Raw genomic sequence first — 6,000 nt, forward strand, 5'->3', positions numbered from 1 at the left:
AATTGTTTTGAAACCAAACATATATTGATATCATAATCATACCTAACACTATTATCCATACCTTTTCAGAAACTTTTGCCCATATGAGTAATCAGGAAAGCAAACGTCAAAGAGTGTGTGATTTGCTGAATGCACTCGTCACACCAAAGGAGATTTCAAAAATAGTTGGAGTGTCCATAAAGACTGTTTATAATGTAAAGAAGAGAATGACTATGAGCAAAACTATTACGAGAAAGTCTGGAAGATACTATTAAAGAAGAATGGGAGAAGTTGTCACCTGAATATTTGAGGAACACTTGTGCAAGTTTCAGGAAGCGTGTGAAGGCAGTTATTGAGAAAGAAGGAGGACACACAGAATAAAAACATTTTCTATTATGTCAATTTTCTTGTGGCAAATAAATTCTCATGACTTTCAATAAACTAATTGGTCATACACTGTCTTTCAATCCCTGCCTCAAAATATTGTAAATTTTGCTTCCCCACCCTGTATCAGTAAATACATGTTTCTTTGCTTCTAAAATTAAACGCATGGTGTCCAGCTGAGTGGATATTTTTGTAACGCCATGAAAAATAGGTTCATAAAAAATTCAATCACTTTGTTTGTTTGTTTTTTCATGCCTAAAAAGGAATTTAAAAAATGCATGAAAGGATTAATGTTTCAAATAAGTAGATGCTTTAAGTCACAGGTGTCAAACATGCGGCCCAGGGGTCAAATCCGGCCCGCCAAAGGGTCCAGTCCGGCCCTTGGGATAAATTTGTGAAATGCTAAAATTCCACAAAGATATTAACAATCGTTTTAGTTCAGGTTCCACATTCGAACCAATTCAGTCTCAAATGGTCAGATCAGTAAAATACTACCCAATAATTTTTAAACACTCCCAACTCCAAATTTTTCTCTTTGTAAATGTAAGTATTTTCATGTATTTACACTAAAACAAAGTATAATTTCGCCAAAAATGTGAACAACCTGAAATGTCTCAAGAGAAGTAAGTGTAATTTTAACAATATTCCACCTGTTACCAAATGTTTGTATTTGTAGACCTACTGTGATCTGTAAGTTCTAATGTACATGTGTAAATGATCAACTGAAGCGTGATATTGTTAAAATTACACTTATTTTTTCCGTTTGTTCATGTTATTCACAATGTTAGAAAGGATTGTTTGTAGATGTAAACATTTTCATAACGAACATTTATTTACTTTTTTCACTGTAAAACATAGAGAAAAGTTTGGAGTTGACATTATTTATATATTGTTATATTATTATTTTACTGGTTCGGCCCACTTCAGATCAAATTTAGCTGAACGTGGCCCCTGAACTGAAGTGAGTTTGACACCCCTGCTTTAAGTCATCAGTAGCTGTTTAGATCTTTCAGGAGGCAAAAACAGCTAGAAATGTGCTGAAAATGTCCATCAGACCCAAGGAAACAACTGATGTTAGATCATGGAGGCACGTAACTGAAAGAAACTCACCAATTTCACACCCGGCCTGTCCACTGAAAACAGCTCCCAAACAAGCAGACATGAGCTCGGTTGTGTGTGTGTAGTGATAATTAGCAAGGGGAAGTATTAAATTAAAGTGAGGCATTTTATGAGGTAAGCATTTATGAAGGTAATGGCATCCCTATAAATTAACGACCTCCAATGCCTCCTGATGTGTTGCCACTCATCAGGTCCAGAACAAACCACTGATACGTCCACTATATGACCTCATCCACTCTGTCGTGGTATTCTAGCCCTGGGGGTAACGCTGAGATGAGAGCTTAGGAGAGTGGATGTTTTGGGAACGACATGTGGTGTCGAGACAAAATGTATGTTGTCGTTAAATGTGTACAATATGTTCTGGTATGTGCTTAATCAGAACCCTAAAAATGAAACTTTATTGTGCGTCTGTGTCATTGTGTGTGTGTTGTTGCACATGCAAAAAAAGAGTCTCCACTTAAGGCATCTTCAATGTGTGTGCTCATAAAACACTTTTGTCAAGAGTGACCAAGCACTGTAAATCACTCCTTTCTGAGGATGTATACATGTGTTTCCCAGACCATTTATCTTATATCAGTTCAGCTATAAGGGGACACACCCTGGTTCTAGTCTAGACTGGGCATGTGAGACCAAGGTGCTTTCTTTTCACTCACATTTCATTTGCCAAGAGGTAGTCATCCCTACACGAACAACATGAAGCTGAAATAAAGCCTCTGAAAATGATTGCTCTTGCGGAAAAAAAGAAGGGCAAGTAAGAGCAAGAGGAAAGCAGTCCCATTTAGAACGCCTAAATCATCCCCTGAACTATAAATCCACTGACCGCTCATCATTCAGCAGCATTTTAAAAAGCTCTTAAAGAAAAACACGGAATGAAATGAATATGCTGTCACCTCTCATTTGGGTCTGGCCCACCGGCTCAATAAGAAAAGTGTTGTTCCCTGAAAGTCTGCTAGCCCAGGCTGAGCTCTCAGGTTTAGGGTTTACCCCTGTCCCGCATTCTCAAGGCTTTTACTTTGAGGCCCGTGTCTCTCTCTCTCCTCCCCCACGTCCCCCCAGACATGTCTGACAGGCTGAACTCGATGTGGGCTGCTCAGCAGACTACAAAAATCATTCATCTGTGCCTTCAGACGGTCAAATCTGGATCTAATAAAGGGAGCTTGCCTATTGATCCTATTCATATGGGAGGGTATTGCCAACTGCAACCACTGGAGGGCTCTCTGGCTTAAGCTAGCAGTAGCACATGGAGGACTGTGGCACCCTTTTCTTTATACTTGTAGATATAGTGAACAATTATCTTAATATTCGATGATATTTACTCAAGTAATCTATTTAGTAAAGGTCTCGAAGAGGACAGTTTTATGCATATATTCTGTTACATATCCAGAACCTCATCGGTGTGATATCAAAGTACAACTTTACACACTCAAATAGTTCTTCACTATCTTTGTGTGAGCATGACCTGCTTTAAAACTGGTCATATGGGGTTACTGAGGCCAACGACAGCATCCCCAGCCTCCCATTCACCTGTAATACAAACAAACACCAGAAACAGGAAACATATGTAGGGTGCACTGACACAATGCCAGCCACATGAGGGAAAGATACTGTTTTCTTTTATACACTTGAGTAAAACAGAAAAAAAAAAAAAAAGGGACAGGCCACAAAAGAAGACTCCTGCTCACCGAGGCAGACAAGGCCATGAAAGCACCTAAGAATGAAACAGGAGAGAGACACATAGCGAGATGGAGAGTGACTCACAGTCACTTTAAGGTTTGTGTTTATGTGTGGGTGAGGGCACTACCCCAAACGCCTAGGCAAACCACAGCATTCCACGCCGGGTCTTAAAGAGACAGAGCGACGCTGTCATCATGAGTATTTGGGGAGTAAAGTGTTAACATATGGTTAGGGCTATTTGAGACGGCTGGTGAGACACACAGAAGCCAGTAGGTGGCCATGCCAACTCTCCTGTAGCAAAGAATGCAGCTTCAGATGGATTTAGCTATTTATTTCAAGCAAAAAGACATATAATGAGTAAAAACCCTTCATGAGTTTGCATCAAGATTTTTTTTTTTTTTTTTTTATCAAAACTGTACAAACACTTCATTCTGGGCCATGCTTTTTTAAAGGAGACTGGAGTACTGTGTCTGCATTTTCACATATTCACTGATAGAGGGCACAGTTGAGCTGTGAAACATTTGGCTCTGGTGTGTTCTGTCAAACTTCTGTTAAAAAAAAAAAAAAAACTATAGTAAAGCTGAAACTTGCACACATTTGATATTTTCTATGTTTATTTTAAAGTCAAAGTCTGTCTGCATCTTTAAAGTATTACCTAACTTTTTCCATTTAAAGTAAGAGCATCTACAAGTTCATTTAAGAAATATATGTGATGTGAATGCAGCTGAAGTAGAGTCTTATATCAAAACCTTCATGTATATATTTCAGTCATAGCCAAATTTGACAAAAAAAAAAAAAAAAAAAAAAGAAATAGAATATATACAGGTTCCTTGTGCAAAAGCAGATTTACATGTTATCAGAGAAAGACACATTTATTTTACTATACTGCATTTCTGGTGGTTCTGAAATCAATCCAAGCAGAGCTGTCAGGGTGGCAGAATTGAAGCATCTTCAATCCACTGATGGACAGTAGACTGAGTGAGCACTCTGAATAATGACAGGCCCATGCTGAGCGGGAAAAAAAAACAAAAACAGTAGACTGCTAAGAACAGAGATGGCGAGGACAAGAAATAGAGAGTGTGTAGGTGTGAGGAGGGAGGTGAGAGAGCATGGCGGTGTGGTGTTGTGTTGACAATGGTGTGGTTACAGAGAGAGAGAGGAGGAGACAGAGTGAGCCTGGGGTTCAACAGAAAGAGAGAGTGTTTTAGAAGAGTGGGCGCTGTAGAGAAAGGGCTTTTAAAAAGGAAAGAGAGGATGCAGAAAAGGAAATGAAATGGAAGTTAAGGGGGCAAAAAGAGAAACAGCCTGTTTCCTTGCTGAAAATCCGTGGCAAAATATGAAGCTAACATCCTTAAACCATCAACTGAGCTCTAAAAATAACCCTGTTTCTGCACAGTAAGAGGTGGGAGTGGGAGTAGGGTTGAGTGAAGTGTGGGTGAGTGGGGGCAGCTGGCGGTTTGAAACGAGAATGGAAGTATAAGAATAGGAGTCAAAAGTTGGAAGGAAACAAAAGAAACACCACCCAGCCAGACGGTGATGATGAGAGATGGGGCTGAGAGATTGTGTGGCTGCATGTGTGAGAGAAACAGCCAGAATGAGGTATAAAGTGTGGGAGTAAGAGAATGATAAGTGGACGAAACAGAACCCAAGGTTTTAGACCCTCTGTGAAGCCAACACTAGTGATAAAACACCAAGTGAGAGCAAACTGTGTCTGAAAGTATGTTTTGAGTTTTTTTTTTTCTGGTCTTTAACCCTTTCATGCATGAATTATGAGAACCTTAATCAGGATTTTTTTTTTTTTTTTTAAATTCCTCTTTAGTTCTGAAAAAAACTATGTGATTGAAAATTTTCTTATGAACCTATTTTTCATGGAGTTGCAAAAATATCCACTTCAGCTGGACCCCATGTGTTTTATATTTGAAGCAAAAAAAAAAAAAAAATGTATTTACTGATATATTGTGTGAAAACTATGAATTAAAACATTTCTAATGCTGCTAATCTGTTGTTTTCTCACATTTTAACATATAATACTAGTTATTACTCACTTCATGGTGATAATATGCAAAAAAACAAAAAAAAAATTTTGTTAATGACAGTCTAATAACAGTAACAAACAATTGATTTACACTCAAACATGTCACTGCAGATCAAATTAATCAAGAACAACAAAGTTACAGTAATGGTATGAATTGCAGTGTGTGAGATGATGCATAAGCGTCCACTGTATTGACGGATACGGAACTAAAACCACAAAATCCATGAATATGAGACCCAGTAAGTAAAGATTTTCGCCATTTTACATTATATAATTGCCTTAATTGGAAACAGCATGATGCAACATTTTTTATAGATACATTTTTTAAATATATAATGTCCTTTTCAGTGGACATTTATTTATTTTTTAAGTAAAGATGTGAAACTCTTGTCTACTATAGAAGATAAAGTTGCATTGCTGGGTCTCAGGAGGATATACAGGGGTTGGACAAAATAATGGAAACACCTAACATTGTGGCATCATAGAAGGTGTTTCCATTATTTTGTCCAACCCCTGTAAGAGAACATCTTTGAATAATTGTCCACTGTAGTGACTACTATACATGAAAGGGTTAATGAAATAAGTATTATTGTGATGATAGAGCAAACTGTGTCTGAAAGTATGTTTTGAGGGTTTTTTTTTGCTGGTCTTTAACCCTTCCATGCATGAATTATGAGAACCTTAATCAGGATTTTTTTTTTTTTTTTAATTCCTCTTTAGTTCTGAAAAAAAAACTATGTGATTGAAAATTTTCTTATGAACCTATTTTTCATGGAGTTGCAAAAATATCCACTTCAGCTGGACCCCAT

This window comes from Sphaeramia orbicularis, chromosome 13, assembly GCF_902148855.1.
Source record: "Sphaeramia orbicularis chromosome 13, fSphaOr1.1, whole genome shotgun sequence".
NCBI classification, from domain to species: Eukaryota; Metazoa; Chordata; class Actinopteri; order Kurtiformes; family Apogonidae; genus Sphaeramia; species Sphaeramia orbicularis.